This window comes from Triticum aestivum, chromosome 7A, assembly GCF_018294505.1.
Source record: "Triticum aestivum cultivar Chinese Spring chromosome 7A, IWGSC CS RefSeq v2.1, whole genome shotgun sequence".
Classification (NCBI taxonomy): domain Eukaryota; kingdom Viridiplantae; phylum Streptophyta; class Magnoliopsida; order Poales; family Poaceae; genus Triticum; species Triticum aestivum.
The window spans coordinates 148,809,179-148,829,705 of NC_057812.1; the positions used below are offsets into that span (position 1 = coordinate 148,809,179).

At 41.9% G+C, this 20,527-nt stretch overlaps 1 long non-coding RNA gene across 1 annotated transcript; it reads right to left on the reverse strand.

Moving 5' to 3' along the window:
- Positions 1-2,961: 2,961 nt before the first annotated feature.
- Positions 2,962-4,768, reverse strand: LOC123152102 (uncharacterized). The gene is made up of 2 exons (XR_006476027.1): positions 4,443-4,768; positions 2,962-4,310 (listed from the first exon to the last, which is right to left on the reverse strand). It is a non-coding gene; the product is annotated as an uncharacterized lncRNA (long non-coding RNA).
- Between the last annotated feature and the right edge of the window lie 15,759 nt (positions 4,769-20,527).

Here is a 20,527-nt window from a genome sequence, read left to right on the forward strand (position 1 = left end):
ATAGAAGAAAAATATACAAAACACAGATGAAAAGAGACGGCTCACATCACATGGGCCTAAAGGCCTTCGGCCGGCCGCGCGCGTTGCGGCTGCAGTTTTTTTTAACAAAATTCGGCCTAAAAAAATAAAAAGGCTGGCTGGGCCTAGCCCATATAGGAGAGAAGAAACACTAAAATGATGGGGCGCCCGATGCCACTATGCAGCGCACGTGGGCGACAAATAATTATGGCCGCACGTACAATTTTTTTAAATAGAAACAGAAAGGGAAACTGAATAACGAAAATAAAATAAAAATTTTATATAGGCATATTATATATCAAAATTTTCAGAAAAAGATTTTCTACGACATGAACATTTTTCTAACGTCAAATAAAATCCACAAAAATTTGAGTAAATAAAATAGTGCTATTGGTGCAATAAAAACTCACTAAAATCATTTTAAAACACCAAAATGATTTCAAATTAATTTTTTCCAATTTTGTATTATAGGGAATCATGTTACCCTATTTTCCATATATTTTATTTTTGGAGAAAAATAATTTGAATAAACCCAAATAACTCCAAATTGAAAATAATTTCAAAAGGATTTTAAATTTTGATCCTTTTAAACTCCCAACTCATATTTCATATAATTTGAAGAAGTCATTTTATCTTCTCTCATGAAAATCCTTGAGTTGCATAAAGTTTTGTAAATATTTTCAAATGAAATTTAAATATTTTCAACACCCCTTTTCATTTAAATAAATGGAAAAGTCATGTCATCTTCTCTCCAGGGTTTTGTGGTGAAAAGAATTTGAATTCCCGGAGATCATAAATGCAAAAATGAAAGTTTGGGAAAGTCCTTTTATTCCCTCTCATTTAACTTTCAAAAAGTTTCGAATTTCACTCAATTACAATCAATCAATCAAATCTATCTATTTATTATAACATTCCAAAATTTAGAATTTTGGGATGTTACAGTTTCATGTCAGAACAAATGCGATTTCTCTTTGGGTGTCTCCTCTCCCAAGGCCTCTATTACCATTATATGCATTGCTGGTAATGATCTTCAAGGCTTGATCATCCTAGATATGCTTGCGATAAACACTAAAATCAAGTCAAATCTCCTTATTTGGTTGGGATGTCTGGTCGTCTAAGATATCAGCCATATCTGCAACTAATCCTTTCCTATCAAGTTAGGATACATGTGTTCTAATGACATATACCATACCTTTTACATGAATACACCTTCATATCAATACTTTATACATGTATTTTATTAAGTTAGAGAGTACCTTTATGGTGTGGGAATGATTAATCCTACTTGGTGTGGTCCTACTTAGTCTTAGAAAGAATACACTTAGCAAGCCATCAATGTCAACAAAAGTCATGGAACTTGTCATATAATCCCCTCGGGCTCCAAGACATGTTAGGGGAGCTCTGGGTGAAGTCCAAGTAACGAGCAGTCTCATATACTCATGGGTAACCCAGTTAACGGTGGGTAGGGTATATGCATGATTTATATATTGGATCTTGTATAATTTAACAACCCAACAACAATTATTTGTCCATACACATGGAGGCCTTTTTCTATTCTAACCATCCACGTTTTATGCATCATTTTAGGCCCAAGACTTGTTTAAAAATCGGCCCACATAAATAGGCCATGTAGCATGATGTCAATACATCCACACACATGGTTTAGTACCACCTCGCTTGGATAATGAAAAAGAGAACATCGACTAACCTATAAAGATAGTGGTTGTTTGCTTGCTTCATTTGAACAAGCCAACACAAAAATGTATTGTGAAGTAGCTTGTATTGCCATATTTCGGGTGAAACAAAATTATTAAATACTATGTTGAGGTGCCTATAGGTGTCTCAATGGGTCGCGATATCCATCATATTTCAGCATGGGTCTATTCCATGACTCATTCAAATGGCCATGGGAAGGTGCAAGACCAGATCATGCATTTGGGCATGGGTCCAGAAGAGGTTGACTTCACCAAACACGACCTGGCCATACATGACCCGATATGCTTAAATATGAACCTTAAATGAAGAATTATAATAGGATCGATGGGTGCCTAATCATGCTCGGTAACCAGACCTATTAGTAGTTTTTATGGGCATGCAATGGCCGATAATGTGTTTATGATGGGTTTGAAACCAGTTGACCAAAACAAACTTGATCCATTTTCCATTTTTACCAGAAGGCATATGTGGATGTGAGCATCCTATTGACTACAACCTTCTATTGTGTTGGAGATATTTTCATATAAGACATGCTTTGGTTTGTAGAAGTGGATCCACCCCCATGTAGTCACCGGTTTCTCTCTCAACTACCACAAAGCAAGTGAGAGGATGAAATTGGAGATTGGAATTGACCTATTGGAAAGGTAAACACAGAACAATGTATTGCAAAGAGAAATCAAAACCAAGTTCCACTTCACGAGTGACTTCTCTCCCAACCACCATGGACAAAGCAAGGACAAGGAGGAGGAATGTGGAGATTGGAATTGGTTTGTTTAAAATACATGACAATGTATTCTTAAAACAAAAATGTACCTTCCTCCACCTCATCCTCCTCTCGGGCCTTTAGAGCTGCCAATAAAGGGCAAGGAGAAAAGCCATAGAGGGTATGGGGCTGGAAAGGTTCTAGAGGAGGGGAAGATGAGGGAAACAAATACAAGAGGGGAAATCTCCCTTTGTGATGCTTGTAGCCATATTAAATGCATCCTATTTACTATGATTTCTATCCTTTGAGTATGAAGAACCAAACCAAAATGTATACTTGATGTCTAGGAGTGTAAAAAAGGTGAATTGAACAACAAACTATAACACCAAGAAACTATAAAATAATCGGATGCTTCAAATATGTAAAATTGTGAAGCCACTTGTGACATTTAAAGACGATTAGGTGGTCCTAAAATTTACATATTGTCAATGCATGTAGTAAGTAGTTAACACAGTGGACATGTGTTATAGTAAAAACACGCATATTTGTATTGATACCACATAAAGATTAATTCCAATATTCATATAAAGATAGTAAATAGTAACACACAATATGGTCGACTCTCCCAATATAGTAACCGAGACATGTTTTGTTCAACAAGATACTATTTTTTGGAGCCTATGTCCTTGAGAATGGTAACTAGAACTGAGCGATATTATTCAGGTTGAGGACCTGGCTTAATGTTGAGTTTACATGTCGAAACTTTGGTTATGGTTATCAGCATCATCAAAGATGGGAGATCGGTAGGCACTAGAGTTATTTCCGATTGTCCATGGTTTGACAATTTTGAGCTCTAGGTCGTTGATGCTGTAGCGTTGCCTTTCCTGCTCTCCTTTCTTTACCCTCCTGAAGTACTTTTGTGCGTGACTTGAAACCTGCACAAGAGTCTTGGTGGTGACAAAGTCCTTGGATATTTCCTTCCATTTTCCACGCCCATAGACACCCAATCCTTGGAGAAAGAGCCTTGCATAACCATGTCAGAGATGAATAAGTTAGGTTATCGAAAGAGCTACACACTATTCATTCATTAGTTGAGGTAGCTTGTACCTAATAAACATAGTGTGTAGATATGTGTGGACACAAAACATTAATATTTTTTACTTAAAAACTAAATTAGTAAATGAAATAGTCTGAGGTGTGAAACATACAAATATTTTCATATAGAACCATGTGCACTCACTCTAACCATGTCAATGACAACTGTTTGATTATATGATTCTACGATTTAATACATTAAAGCAAGTGAGTGTACATGAGTAAGCACTGAATAATTACTACGACCATACTGATGTCTAATAGACATATCATGTTTATACTTGCAACTATAACATATTTTAGCATGAAAAACTATTGATGCACTATCCATTTAGGAAAAGACGAATTCCATTAACTTTAAAGGGAAGCTGAACAATCTAGTGAAAGATTATAGAATCATTAGAGAGTAGCATTTTTAAATATAAACTTTGTAGGACAAATAAAAGGATGAACACAAGTTGACTAAAAAATTATCTTCCCCATAAATGTGAAACTAAAGCACTGAATTATGATATTTAGAAGTACAATGATAAAAATCATCCAATCTCATAAGTCAATTCCTAGACAATTCTTCATAAATTAGTGCGAGTGTAGGAATTTGAAAGATAAATGAGGAAGTATGCAAAATTAATTACAGATGTTCCCTGTCGGTCCAATACTTTCTGGTTCTTGGTACGATCACTGGTTGATGGATGGACATCCCATTCTCTGGCACCTTCACCTTGTTCCCCACTGACATCGTTGCCTGCTTGCCTTCCTCCATGACTGGTGTACCCTCCTATGGAGAAAAAAACAAATTGGTGTCATTTATGGCAAGTTTTGACCTCCTGCTCCTTTGGACCATTCAATTCCTCTCTTAACAGTGCATCATAGGCATATCCACTACAAGATAAACACACAAGTACATTACCTGTTGCATAGTCTCGCATGGCCACCATAGGCGGAGCTCTAAACTGGCAGGCTTCTCGTTCTTGTCATGATTGATACCATCGCAGCTACGGTCATTGTTGTTGAATCCAGTGATGACTGGATCTGGGTCCTCTACCTCGACTCTCGCCTTCATGGCAGACCAAGGAGAGTTGGGTGCCATAACAGAAGGGAAAGTGTGAAATCTAAATGTATGTATGTGAGGGCGAGGAGCGGAGCAGTGATGGAATCCAACTGTCCTTTTAAAGATGATTAATTAGAATATATCTTCGGGCTTTGTCGTATCTGATCTTTCCTAATAAATTCAAGCGTATAGATATTGGATATGCAGCAATAACAAAGTACATCATACTTTTTTGTCATTTCTTAGTACATCCTAGTCGGTGGAGTGCGTTGCAAGACCAGCCTTTCTGGCCAACACGTGTACCGTCTGCTTAGGGATTCAGCCCCCGAGTGCGTCATGGCTGGCGTCAGGGGCCTCCTCGGGGATCTTTTACGGATGTTTGTTCTTCATAGATCCTGCATTTTGTATCTTTTATACCATACTTTTTACCGTAGTGCACTCCGGTGTTTCGTTTGTATTTTTCCATGCCAACTTATCTCTGAGAGGGTGCAAAACTTAAACTTTATGTATGCCCGGTATCTAATGTTCCATCAGTAGCCCCCGAGAGCTAGCCCGCGGAGTTCTTTCAAAGTGGTCAAAGTTGAAGGCATGCACTCTGATCACGATGTGGGTGGACCTATCAAAAAATAACAGTGATCTCCTCGGAAATTACTGTCGCCGTGTTTCGAGTGGGAAAAGGAAGTGGTTTTATTTTTCCGGGACGTGAGACATTGCAGTGGCTCAACTCCATAGAGTGCCGCTTTCGATCCCATGCATGGGTTTTTACTGTCCCGCACTCCCAAGAACGAAAGATCCCTCGTGGTAGTATCTCTTTGTTAAATGTGATGGGGTAAGGCGACTAAGCCTTACCTATAAATTTCACCTTTTTCACCACCGCCGTATCTAGCTCATCGCTTTTTCGTCATGGCCTCTTCATCTTTTGCCTTCCACCGCTACTCTCCATACGACCGGAATGTTTCTTCTTCCTCCTCTCGTCCATCTCATCCTCTACCCAGGGTCGTGGCCTCTTATCCTACACTCTCGTATATGATGGCATCGAGACTTTCTCTTCCTCCGTCAACCTCGGCAGCGACCCACCCTGCTCCACCAATGGTCATAGGCCGTCCCGTGGGACGACTCCCTTCTCTCCCTGCATTGACACCATGGGTAGAGTTGCCTCCATATCTTTTGGCTCACCCAAAAATATTGGGGTTTAGCACAATCTTGGTGCTCGTCGATCTGGACAAGGCGGGCTATGTTCCTGGGTCATGCCTTCGCCAACTGGAAAGAGCTTGAGCGGGCCAAGAAAGTGGTTCAGGAAGACCCCAGTCTTGGCCAAGTTCTTCATCGTAAACTTTCCTTCTTCCACCAGAGGGCGGATGCCAAGCTCCGTCTTCTAGCCCTTCAGATCATTACTGAGGCTACGCCGGAGGAAGCAGAAGAAATGGGTGTGCATATCTGTCCTCTACCTCCTAAGCATATCCTGAGGTGGGGATGTGTCGAAGATGCTTGCCTGAGGATTCCGGGCACGGACGATCTTGTCCCTTGTCCCAACCCTTCTACTATGCTTAGGCTTGGATGATAGGAAGAGTGTATGTTTAGCCTGCCCCTGACATCCCATCCCGTGGTCAGGATTCTCACAAGAATAATTACACTTAGTTCTTCCTGGTGGATGATACGTGTCCAACGTATCTACAATTTTTGATTGTTCCATGCTGTTATATTATCAATCTTGGATGTTTTATAATCATTTTAAAGTCATTTTATATCATTTTTGGTACTAACCTATTGACATAGTGCCAAGTGCCAGTTGTTGTTTTCTTCATGTTTTTACATCGCAGGAAATCAATACCAAACGGAGTTCAAATGCAATGAAACTTTACAGAGATTTTTTATGGACTAGAAGACACGCAATGGGCCAAGGCAGCGCCTGGGGGGAAGCTTTGAGGGGAGCACAACCCACCAGGGCGCGCCAGGAGGCCCAGGCACGCCCTGGTGGCCGGGTTGTGCCCACCTCGGGTGCCCCCAGACCGCCTCTTTGCTCTATAAATACCCCAATATTCCAGAAAACCTAGGGGAGTCAATGAAAATCAATTCCAGCCGCCGCAGAGTCCAGAACCACCAGATCCAATCTAGACACCATCACGGAGGGGTCCACCACTTCCATTGATGCCTCTTTGATGATGTGTGAGTAGTTCTTTGTAGACTTTCGGGTCCGTAGTTAGTAGCTAGATGGCTTCCTCTCTCTCGTTTGATTCTCAATACAATGGTCTCTTGGAGATCCATATGATGTAACCCTTTTTGCGGTGTGTTTGTTGGGATCAGATGAACTTTGAGTTTATGATTAGATCTATCTTTTTATATCCATGAAAGTTATTTGAGTTTCTTTGATCTCTTATATGCATGATTGCTTATAGCCTCATATTTCTTCTCCGATATTTGCGTTTTGTTTGGCCAACTTGATCTATTTATCTTGCAATGGGAAGAGGTGCTATATAGTGGGTTCGATCTTACGGTGCTTGATCCCAGTGACAGAAGGGGAACCCACACATATGTACAATTGCTACTAAGGATAAAATGATGGGGTCTGGCTCTACATAGATAGACCCTTGTCTACATCATGTCATCACTCTTATTACATTACTTCGTTTCCCCATGAACTTAATACACTACATGCATGCTAGATAGCGGCCGATGTGTGGAGTAATAGTAGTAGATGCAGGTAGGAGTCAGTCTACTAATCTTGGACGTGATGCCTATGTAATGATCATTGCCTGGATATCGTCATGATTATTTGAAGTTCTATCAATTGTCCAACAGTAATTTGTTTACCCACTGTTTGTTATTTTTCTCGAGAGAAGCCTCTAGTGAAACCTACGGCCCCCAGGTCTCTTTCTCATATTATTTGCCTTTGCGATCTACTTTTCCTTGCTTTTATTTTTAGTTCTATTAAACCAAAAATAAAAAATACCTTGCTGCATTTCTTGGGGCGCCGCTACCCGAAAGGGGTTGACAACCGCTTTTACACGTCGGGTTGCGAGTATTTGTTATTTGTGTGCAGGGGTTGTTTATGTTGTGTTGCTTAGTTCTCCTACTGGTTCGATAACATTGGTCTCATCACTGAGGGAAATACCTACCGCCGCTGTGTGATACGTCTCCGTCGTATCTACTTTTCCAAACACTTTTGCGCTTGTTTTGGACTCTAACTTTCATGATTTGAATGGAACTCACCCGGACTGACGTTGTTTTCAGCAGAATTGCCATGGTGTTATTTTTGTGCAGAAATGAAAGTTCTCGGAATGACCTGAAAATCAACGGAGAATTATTTTGGAATATATAAAAAATAATGGAAGAAGAATCCACGCCAGGGGGGCCTCCACCTGTCCACGAGGGTGGGGGCACGCCCGCCCCCTGGGCGCGCCCCCTACCTCGTGGGCCCCCTGAGGCTCCATCGACCACAACCTTGACTCCATATATTCACTTTCGGGGATAAAAACCCCAGGGAGAAGGATTCATCATGTTTTACGATATGGAGCCGCTGCCAAGCCCTAAACTCTCTCGGGAGGGCTGATCCGGAGTCCGTTCGGGGCTCCGGAGAGGGGAATCCGTCGCCATCGTCATCATCAACCTTCCTCCATCACCAATTCAATGATGCTCACCACCGTGCGTGAGTAATTCCATTGTAGGCTTGCTGGACAGTGATGGGTTGGATGAGATTTATCATGTAATCGAGTTAGTTTTGTTAGGGTTTGATCCCTAGTATCCACTATGTTCTGAGATTGATGTTGCTATGACTTTGCTATGCCTAATGCTTGTCACTAGGGCCCGAGTGCCATGATTTCAGATCTGAACCTATTACGTCTTCATCAATATATGAGAGTTCTTGATCCTATCTTGCAAGTCTATAGTCACCTACTATGTGTTATGATCCGGCAACCCTGAAGTGACAATAGTTGGGACCACTCCCTATGATGACCGTAGTTTGAGGAGTTCATGTATTCACTATGTGTTAATGCTTTGGTCCAGTACTCTATTAAAAGGAGGCCTTAATATCCCTTAGTTTCCAATAGGACCCCACTGCCACGGGAGGGTAGGACAAAAGATGTCATGCAAGTTATTTCCCATAAGCACGCATGACTATATTCGAAATACATGCCTACATTTCATTGATGAACTGGAGCTAGTTCTGTGTCACCTTAGGTTATGACTGTTACATGATCGATCACATCCGGCATAATTCTCCATCACCGATCCATTACCTACGAGCTTTCCATATATTGTTCTTCACTTATTTACTTTTCCGTTGTTATTGTTATCATCACTATAAAACACCAAAAATATTACTTTTGCTACCGTTACCTTTTACCACCGTTACCACTACTATTATATTACTTTGCTACTAAACACTTTGCTGCAGATATTAAGTTTCCAGGTGTGGTTGAATTGACAACTCAGCTACTAATACTTGAGAATATTATTTGGCTCCCCTTGTGTCAAATCAATAAATTTGGGTTGAATACTCTACCCTCGAAAACAGATGCGATCCCCTATACTTGTGGGTTAACAAGACTATTTGTTGGCGCCGTTGCCGGGGAGCATAGTTCTATTCTTTGAGTCACTTGGGGTTTATATCTGCTTATCATTATGAAGAACTTGAAAGATCCAAGAAGCAAGATTATCCCTCAACTACGAGGGGAGGTAAGGAACTGCCATCTAGCTCTGCACTTGATTCACCTTCTGTTTTGAGTAAGCTTACGACACCTAGACCCGCTTCTGCTATGAATTCTGATATGTCACATGTTATTGATGATGCCACTTCTGCTTTACATGATACTTATGATGAAACTACTTCTATAGTTGATACTACAGTGCCACTTGGTGAATTTCTTGATGAACAACTTGCTAGGGATAGAGAGAATGAAATTATTGAAACTGATAATATTGATGAAAGTGATGATGAAGATTCTCCCCCTAGATATGAATTGCCTGTTGTTCCTGAGGGTTATGTTATGGATGAAGAAACTGCTAGAGACTTTATTGCTTGCAATGATAGAAGTGATCTTAAGAAATTATTAGTTAAGCTTAAATAAAAAACTTTGAATGCTAGAGTGAAATATGATCCTGCTTATGCTAATTCACCTATCTTTGTTACTGATAAGGATTATGAATTCTCTGTCGACCCTGAGATAATTACTTTAGTTGAATCTGATCCTTTCTATGGCTATGAATCTGAAACTGTTGTGGCACATCTTACTAAATTAAATGATATAGCTACCCTGTTCACTAATGATGAGAAAACTCGCTATTATTATATCCTTAAATTATTTCTGTTCTCATTAAAGGGTGATGCTAAGATATGGTTTAATTCTCTTGATCCTGGTTGTGTGCGCAGTCCCCAGGATATGATTTATTACTTCTCTGCTAAATATTTCCCCGCTCATAAGAAACAAGCTGCTTTAAGGGAAATATATAATTTTGTGCAAATTGAAGAAGAGAGTATCCCACAAGCTTGGGGGAGGCTTCTCCAATTACTTAATGCTTTGCCAGATCATCCTCTCAAGAAAAATGAGATACTTGATATCTTTTATAATGGACTAACCGATGCTTCCAGAGACCACCTGGATAGTTGTGTTGGTTGTGTTTTCAGGGAAAGAACTGTTGATAAAGCTGAAATTCTATTGAATAATATGTTGATGAATGAAAATAATTGGACACTTCCTGATCCAATCCTTGATCCAATTCCTGAACCAACTCTTGATCCAACTCCGAAGAAAAGGGGTATTCTATTTCTCAGTCCTGAAGATATGCAAGAGGCAAAGAAATCTATGAAAGAAAAAGGTATTAAAGCTGAAGATGTTAAGAATTTACCTCCTATTGAAGAAATACATGGTCTTAACTTACCGCCTGTTGAAGAAACACATGGTCTTGATAACCCGACACAGGTAGTAATGGTAAATTCTCTCTATAGATATGATAAAGCTGAAATCCCTCCTACTAAGTTTGCTAGCCAATGCTTAGATGAGTTTGATAACTTTATGGTTAAGCAAGAAGATTTTAATGCTTATGTTGGAAGACAATTGAAACATAATGCTTATATGATTGAACACTTGAGTGATTATATGGCTAATGTTAAAGCTGAACTAAAACTTATTAGTAAACATGCTTCTATGGTTACCACTCAAGTAGAACAACTACTTAAAGCTCAGAATGATTTGCTCAATGAATTAAATAGTAAGAAAAATGATAATGTTGTTAGAGTTATGACTAGAAGTGGTAAAATGACTCAGGAACCTTTGTATCTTGGGGTCCATCCTAAGAGAATTGAGCAAGATTCTCAGAGAAATAATATTGATGCACCTAGTCCTTCTAAGAGGAAGAAAAAGAAAAATGATAGGACTTTGCATGCTTCTAGTGAACCTGTTGATGATACACCTGAGAATCCCAATGATATTTCTATTTCTGATGCTGAAACACAATCTGGTAATGAGCATGAACCTAGTGATAATGTTAATAATGATGTTCATGTTGATGCTCAACCTAGTAATGACAATGAAGTAGAGATTGAACCTGTTGTTGATCTTGATAACACGCAATCAAAGAATCAACGTTATGATAAGAGAGACTTTGTTGCTAGGAAGCACGGTAAAGAAAGAGAACCATGGGTTCAGAAACCCATGCCTTTTCCTCCTAAACCATCCAAGAAAAAGGATGATGAGGATTTTGAGCGCTTAATTTGCTGAAATTATTAGACCTATCTTTTTGCGTATGCGTTTGACTGATATGCTTAAAAGGAGTCCTTATGCTAAGTACATGAAGGATATTGTTACTAATAAAAGAAAGATATCGGAAGCTGAAATTTCCACCATGCTTGCTAATTATACTTTTAAAGGTGGAATACCTAAGAAACTAGGAGATCCCGGAGTACCAACTATACCATGCTCCATTAAAAGAAACTATGTTAAAACTGCTTTATGTGATCTTGGAGCCGGTGTTAGTGTTATGCCCCTCTCTTTATATCATAGACTTGATTTGAATAAGTTGACACCTACTGAAATATCTTTGCAAATGGCTGACAAATCAACTGCTATACCTATCGGTATTTGTGAGGATGTGCTTATTGTGGTTGCAAACGTTACTATTTTAACGGACTTTGTTATTCTTGATATTCCTGAGGATGAAAGTATGTCTATTATTCTTGGAAGACCCTTTTTGAATACTGCAAGGGATGTTCTTGATTGCACCAAAGGCAATGTCACTTTTCATGTTAATGGTAATGAGCATACGGCACACTTTCAGAGGAAACAACCTCAAGTCCACAGTATAAATTGTATTGGAAAATTTTCAACTATTACTATTGGAGGTTTTGAATTTCCTCTTCCTACTGTCAAGAAGAAATATGATATTCTTATTGTTGGGGACATCCATATCCCCGTTGAGGTAACCTAGTGTTATTCAAAAATTCTCCGGTTCCATGTTATTCGGAATGAGTTTGTTAACAAGACCTGATCAACCTTGTTAGTGGATTCCTTTTGATGAGCATGAGATGGATGAATTTAGAAAAACACAACTCTCTGTACCCTCTTTTTACTTTCTGTTATTTATATTAAACAAAGCAAAAATAGTATTTTTCTGTCTGCTTATAAATATGATTTTTTCTATAATATTTGAGAATATCTGGCACTGAGAACACAATAGGGGGAGCAAGCACCTGGCCACGAGGGTGGAGGGCACACCCTACCCCCTAGGCGCGCCCCCTGCCTCGTGGGCCCACGGAGGCTCCCCTCCACTTATTCCATCTACCACACACTCTTTCTTCCTCCCAAAAACATCACTAGCCAGCTCAAACCCGAGTCGAAGCTCATCTTGCTGCCATTTTCGATCTCCTTGCTCAAAGCTCCATTCACAAAACTGCTTTGGGGGATTGTTCTTTGGTATGTGACTCCTCCAATGGTCCAATTAGTTTTTATTCTAGTGCTTTATTCATTGCAAATTTTTGCTGCTTAGGTGACCCTGTTCTTGAGCTTGCATGTCAAATTTATGTGGTCAAAAGTAGTTTTGATGCATGATATATCTTCTAGGAACTTGTAGGAGTACTTGCTATCAATTTTGTTGAGTTTGGTTCACTTTTATTTTGAAGTTACTAAAAATTTCAGAAATTTTTCAAAGGAAGAAATATGTTTAGAAAATGTACCAAGGTTGTCCTTCAAGGAAGCAAGGACCCAGGCTCGTAATACGCGATGCCGATGATGAACCACCGAGGGAAGCTCAGGTGCGGGCTTATGAATGGTCGTCAGAGGACTTTATGGATCGAGCAGGAATCAAGGAAGAATTTAACGTGTATGTGCGTAATGCCGATCTTGAGAGCTTCAAGGCAGATAAACGCCGCCAATACCACTATCTCACTAATTCCTTTGTGAGGAGGTTTGAATTTTCATCATCACGCAATTCTCAAACTGTCCTATTTGATCTTTATGAAAATTCTTATACTATGGACTTAGAGGATTTTAATACTTCTTGCAAACTTCCACAATGGGGCAGCACTAGTGAGCCTCGCAAATATGAGTTTAGATATTTTCTTGCTAGTATAACTGTGGGGGAATCTAGAGATATAACACAAGCTACCATAGGGAGCATTCATTTTCCTGCTATACATTATTTTGCTCTCTTCATAGGTAGGTGCATAAATGGTAAGGACGAAGCACGTCACATGTGTGTCCCTGACCTCAGTGTTCTCACGAGTGCTGTATTAGGAGATAAACATTATAATTTGGGAGCCATTGTTGCACGTAGGTTGCATAATAATAGATTTATGGAAATTTCTTTGGTGGAATTTATGCAACCCGCCTAGCTAATTTTCTTGATATACCCATACATGGGTATGATATTGAATTGCCTCCTATTTATTTAGATTATGAGGCTATGGTTCGTCATCAGTTTGTTGAGAGGAACGATCAGTATCTACAGTACCGACAAATATTTGACAGACGACGCACCTATCACGCGCGCTCTCCCTGCTCCTACTTTCTTTGACTTTTAGGCAAAAGGGAGATATGTCATAACCAGGGAAGAGGTGAACGAGTATGAGAGGAGAACTGAGACAGCTCGCCTCCATGCTGCAGCCCATGATGCAATAGCCGCTGCATCTCAGTACGACCCCAACTACAACTTTGGATATCTGCCAGGCCAGCCGTGGCCATAAACCAACTTAGGCCAAAATCCTAAGCTTGGGGGAGTATGTATTTCTCACCGACATTACATTCATGTTCACACACTCATGCTAGTTGTTGGTGCTCATACTTTTTCATTGTATCATCCATGCTAGTTTATTCTAATTTTCTTGTTTTCTTCTTGTGTGTTTGAAAAACCTTAAGAAAAACCAAAAAAATTAGCTGTAGATTTTAGTTCGTTTACTTTCCATGCCTGTAGTAGTAGTAATTAAAAAGAAACCACAAAAAGATTTCTCATTCTTCTTTTGCTTGTTGGGAGCTTTCCCATGTAAATAGTTTTATTTCTTTTCTTGTTCTTTGGGGGTCGAGAGGAGAAGACCGTAATGAAAATGTTGAGTGGCTCTCATATGCATTATTGTTGATCTAACAAAGAACCCATATTACCTCGTCTTCTCTCTTGAATTGAATGCTTGCTGATTCCAGCTTAGTCCAATGCACATGCACTATTATTATTATCCACACTATTCAATCGTGCAAGTGAAAGGCAATAATGACGATATATGATGAACTTTTTGAGATGAGAAAAGCTGGTATGAACTCAACCTCTCTTGTTTTTGTAAATATGATTAGTTCATCATTCCTGATTTAGCCTATTATGAATAAATATGTTTGCAATGACAGTTAGAGATTATAGTTGCTTATGCCATGCTTAATTAGCTAGGAGCTTATAATGGTTTACCTTGCGTGCCAACATGCTATTAAAATGGTTTACCTCTTTCGAACGATTCTGTTTTGTATGCTCGAATAGCTCATGTATCAACTAGGGCTGTCTGTATCTTCCATGCTAGGCGGGTTATTCTCAAGAGGAGTGGACTCCGCTCCTCACTCACGATAAAATGGCTGCTCACCGGGATGCACAGTCCCATGCTTTATGCAAATCAAATCAAAATAACTGCAAACAAAACTCCCCTGGGACTCTTGTTAGTTGGAGGCACTCGTTGTTTCGAGCAAGCCATGGATTGATGCTTGTTGGTGGAGGGGGAGTATAATCTTTACCATTCTGTTTGGGAACCACCTATAATGTGTGTGGCATGGAAGATATCGAGATCTCTCGGTTGTTATGTTGACAATGAAAGTATACCGCTCAAAATATTATTCATATCTATTTCAAAACCGAGCTCTGGCACCTCTAAAAATCCCTGCTTCCCTCTGCGAAGGGCCAATGACTTGACTGGATCTCTTTTACCATGAATTACAATGTCTAGTCAGTCCTTGATCTTTAAAGGTGCTCTGCATTTATGTTTTGTGGTCTCAGAAAGGGCTAGTGAGATACCATCTTGTTATATCATATCATGATTGTTTTGAGAAAGTGTTGTCATCCGATATTTATTATTATTGCTCGCTAGTTGATTATGGCATTGATATGAGTAAACTTGAGACCTAAATGTTATTGTGAATATGGTTACTTCATAATCTTTGCTGAAAACTTGAATGCTGGCTTTACATATTTACAACAACAAGAGCAAACAGAGTTTGTAAAAGTTTTTCTTTATCACTTTTAGTTTATCAATTGAATTGCTTGAGCACAAGCAAAGGTTTAAGCTTGGGGGAGTTGATACGTCACCGTTGTATCTACTTTTCCAAACACTTTTGCCCTTGTTTTGGAGTCTAACTTGCATGATTTGAATGGAACTAACCCGGACTGATGCTATTTTCAGCAGAATTGCCATGGTGTTATTTTTGTGCAGAAATAAAAGTTCTCAGAATGACCTGAAAATCAATGGAGAATTATTTTGGAATATATAGAAACTACTGGAAGAAGAATCCACGTCAAGGGGGCCTCCACCTGTCCACGAGGGTGGGGGGCGCGCCCCCTGCCTCGTGGACCCCCTGACGCTCCATCGACCTCAACCTTGACTCCATATATTCACTTTCGGGGAGAAAAAAACCAGGGAGAAGGATTAATCACGTTTTACGATACGGAGCCGCTGCCAAGCCCTAAACTCTCTCGGGAGGGCTGATCTAGAGTCTGTTCGGGGCTCCGGAGAGGGGAATCCGTCGCCATCGTCATCATCAACCTTCCTCCATCACCAATTTCATGATGCTCACCGCCGTGCGTGAGTAATTCCATCATAGGCTTGCTAGACGGTGATGGGTTGGATGAGATTTATCATGTAATCGAGTTAGTTTTGTTAGGGTTTGATCCCCAGTATCCACTATGTTCTGAGATTGATGTTGCTATGACTTTGCTATGCCTAATGCTTGTCACTAGGGCCCGAGTGCCATGATTTCAGATATGAACCTAATATGTTTTCATCAATATATGAGAGTTCTTGATCCTATCTTGCATGTCTATAGTCACCTACTATGTGTTATGATCTGGCAACCCCGAAGTGACAATAGTCAGGACCACTCCCGGTGATGACCGTAGTTTGAGGAGTTCATGTATTCACTATGTGTTAATGCTTTGGTCTGGTACTCTATTAAAAGGAGGCCTTAATATCACTTAGTTTCCAATAGGACCCCGCTGCCACGGGAGGGTAGGACAAAAGATGTCATGCACGTTCTTTTCCATAAGCACATATGACTATATTTAGAATACATGCCTACATTACATTGATGAACTAGAGCTAGTTCCGTGTCACCTTAGGTTATGACTATTACATGATCGATCGCATCCAGCATAATTCTCCATCATCGATCCATTGCCTACGAGCTTTCCATATATTGTTCTTCGCTTGTTTACTTTTCCGTTGCTATTGTTATCATCACTATAAAACACCAAAAATATTGCTTTTGCTACCATTACCTTTTACCACAGTTGCCACTACTTTCATATTACTTTGCTACTAAACACTTTGCTGCAGATATTAAGTTTCCAGGTGTGGTTGAATTGACAACTCAGCTGCTAATACTTTAGAATATTCTTTGGCTCCCCTTGTGTCGAATTAATAAATTTGGGTTGAATACTCTACCCTCGAAAACTGTTGCGATCCCCTATACTTGTGGGTTATCACTTTGCTACATCATCCGTTCCTCTTTGGGGAAATACCGATGTAGCTTCAAGCCGCATAAAAAGGAATTTCTGGTGTCGTTGCCGGGAAGGATCTTCAACATATACCAAGCTCCTAATCACAAATCTCATCTCCTCGCAATTTACATTATTTGCCATTTTCCTCTTGTTTTCCTCTCCCCCACTTCACAAAAAATTGTTGTTTTATTCACCCCTCTTTTTTGTTCGCTGTCTTCTTGCCAGATCTGTTTTTGAGTGCAATCTTGTTGCGTAGTCATCATGACTACAGAGAACACTAAGTTGTGTGATTTCTCAAATACCAAGAACAATGATGGAGACCGAGGGAGTCCTGGATTAGGGGGTATCCGGACAGCCGGACTATATCCTTTGGCCGGACCGTTGGACTATGAAGATACAAGATTGAAGACTTCGTCCGGTGTCTGGATGGGACTCTCCTTGGCATGGAAGGCAAGCTTTGCAATACGGATATGTAGATCTCCTTCCTTGTAAACGACTCTGTGTAACCCTAGCCCCCTCCGGTGTCTATATAAACCGAAGGGTTTAGTCCGTAGGACCAACAACAACAATCATACCATAGGCTAGCTTCTAGGGTTTAGCCTCTTCGATCTCGTGGTAGATCAACTCTTGTAATACTCATATCATCAAGATCAATAAAGCAGGAGTAGGGTTTTACCTCCATCGAGAGGGCCCGAACCTGGGTAAAAACATCATGTCCCCCGTCTCCTGTTAGCATCTGCCTAGATGCACAGTTCGGGACCCCCTACCCGAGATCCGCCGGTTTTGACACCGACATTGGTTCTTTCATTGAGAGTTCCTCTGTGTCGTCATCGTCAGATGAGGGAGTCCTGGATTAGGGGGTCTCCGGACAGCCGGATTATCTCCATTGGCTGGACATCGTCTCGTGTCCGGGTGGGACTCTACTTGGTGTGGAAGGCAAGCTAGGCAATACGGATATGGATATCTCCTCCTTTGTAACCGACCTTGTGTAACCCTAACCCTCTCCGGTGTCTATATAAACCGAAGGGTTTTAGTCCGTAGGACAACAACCATAACATACAATCATACCATAGGCTAGCCTCCAAGGGTTTAGCCTCTCTGATCTCGTGGTAGATCTACTCTTGTACTACCCATATCATCAATATTAATCAAGCAGGACGTAGGGTTTTACCTCCATCAAGAGGGCCCGAACCTGGGTAAAACATCGTGTTCCCTGCCTCCTGTTACCATCCAGCCTAGACGCACAGTTCGGGACCCCCTACCCCAGATCCGCCGGTTTTGACACCAACATTGGTGCTTTCATTGAGAGTTCCTCTGGGTCGTCGCCGTTAGGCTTGATGGCTCCTATTATCATCGATAGCGATGCGGTCCAGGGTGAGACTTTTCTCCCCGGACAGATCTTCGTATTCGGCGGCTTTGCACTGTGGGCTACTTCGCTTGGCCATCTGGAGCAGATTGAAAGCTACGCCCCTGGCCATCAGGTCAGATTTGGAAGTTTGAATTACACGGCCGACATCCGTGGAGACTTGATCTTCGACGGATTCGAGCCGCCGCCGGGCGCGCCGCACTGTCGCGATGGGTATGACCTAGCTCTGGCGCCGAACAGTACCCCAGAGGCTGCGCCCGCATCAACTCCGACCCAAAGCTCGGAGCCAACTGCGCCAGTTGAGGACGGGTGGTTAGACACCGCCTCAGGGGCTGCAGTCTCAACGGCGATCAAGCTGAACACCAGCCTAAACCGCTGCGTAGCCCGTGACTCCAAGGTGCCGGACTCTTTTCCGGACTCCGAACCATCTGCGCCCCTGCCAATCGAATCCGATCGGGCGCCGATCATGGAATTCACCGCCGCAGATATCTTTCAGCACTCTCCCTTCGGTGACATTATGAATTCACTAAGGTCTCTCTCCTTGTCAGGAGGGCCCTGGCCGGATTATGGCCAACAGGATTGGGATGCAGACGACAAAGAAATTCGACGCCCACCCACCACCCACTTCGTAGCCACTATCGATGATTTAACCGACATGCTCGACTTCGACTCCAAAGACATCGATGGTATGGACGACGATGTTGGAGACAAACATGAACCAGCACCTATAGGGCACTGGAAAGCCACCTTGTCATACGACATATACATGGTGGATACACCCAAAGAAAGCAATGGCGACGGGATAGCGGAGGATGACCCCTCCAAGAAGCAACCCAAACGCCGACGTCAGCGGCACCATTCTAAGTCCCGCCAAAGCAAATGTGGTGATACCGGCATAGGAGATAATAACACTCCGGATGGTGCCGAACAAAACAACAAACCTCTCCAGCAAGATTTAGAGTAGGAGGATGAAGGAGCTAGCTCTCCTGGGAGAGCGGCAGACAGAGAGGAGGAGGATGACAATTACATCCCCCCTCCGAAGATGAGGCAAGCCTCGGCGACGATGAATTCGTCGTCCCAGAGGATCCCGTTGAACAAGAGCGCTTCAAGCGCCAGCTCATGGCCACGGCAAATAGCCCGAAGAAAAAGCAGCAGTAGCTTCAAGCTGATCAAGATCTGCTAGCTGACAAACAGACCGAAGTCCTCGCGACCGAGGAATATAAACTCGAGCGCCCCTCCAAGAGTTACCCAAGGCGCAGGTTACTACCCCGACTGGAGGAAGAAGCATATGATACGGCTGATCGGCCACCTCGTGGCCGCGATAGAGAGGCATTCCAGCCAAAAGCTCAGCCTCCACCCCAACGCCATTCAAATAAAAAGGCATGGGGAGATACGCCAGACCTACGAGACATATTGGAATACAAGGCAAAGCATTCAAGATTGATCTACGGATCACGAGGGCGCACCACTCTGCGAGACGACAAACGTCACGCCGGATACAGTAAAAGCAAATCCGGCTGGGCCGAACATAGCGGGCAAGACCCATTCGAGCTGTGTCGAGATATAGCCCAATACAGAGGCGCCGCACACCCCTTATGCTTCATAGATGAAGTAATGGAACATCAATTCCCAGAAGGTTTCAAGCCTGTAAATATAGAATCATACAACGGCACAACAGATCCCGCAGTATGGATTGAGGACTTCCTCCTCCACATCCACATGGCCCGCGGCGATGACTTACACGCCATCAAATACCTCACACTAAAGCTCAAAGGACCAGCGCGGCATTGGCTTAACAGCTTGCCAGCGGACTCCATTAGCTGTTGGGAAGATCTGGAAGCCGCATTCCTCGACAACTTTCAAGGCACTTATGTGCGACCACCAGACGCCGATGATTTAAGCCACATAATTCAGCAGCCAGAAGAGTCGGCCAGGCAATTCTGGACTCGTTTCCTTACAAAGAAAAATCAAATCGTCGACTGTCCGGATGCGGAGGCCTTAGCGGCTTTCAAGCACAACATCTGAGACGAGTGGCTAGCCCGGAACCTTGGTCAGGAAAAGCCAAAATCTATGGCAGCTCTCACGACGCTCATGACCCGCTTTTGTGCGGGAGAACACAGCTGGCTGGCTCGCAGTAATAACATATCAAAAAACCATGGTACCTCAGACACCAAGGACGACAATAGCAGGTCACGTCGCAACAAGCATAAGCGTCGCATTAACAGCGAAAATACTGAGGATATGGCAGTCAATGCTGGATTCAAAGGCTCTAAACCCAGTCAGCGGAAAAAGCCATTCAAACGAAGTACGCCGGGTTCGTCCAGCTTGGATCGTATACTCGATCGCTCGTGTCAAATACACGGCACCCCAAACAACCAGCCAATCACACCAACAGGGATTG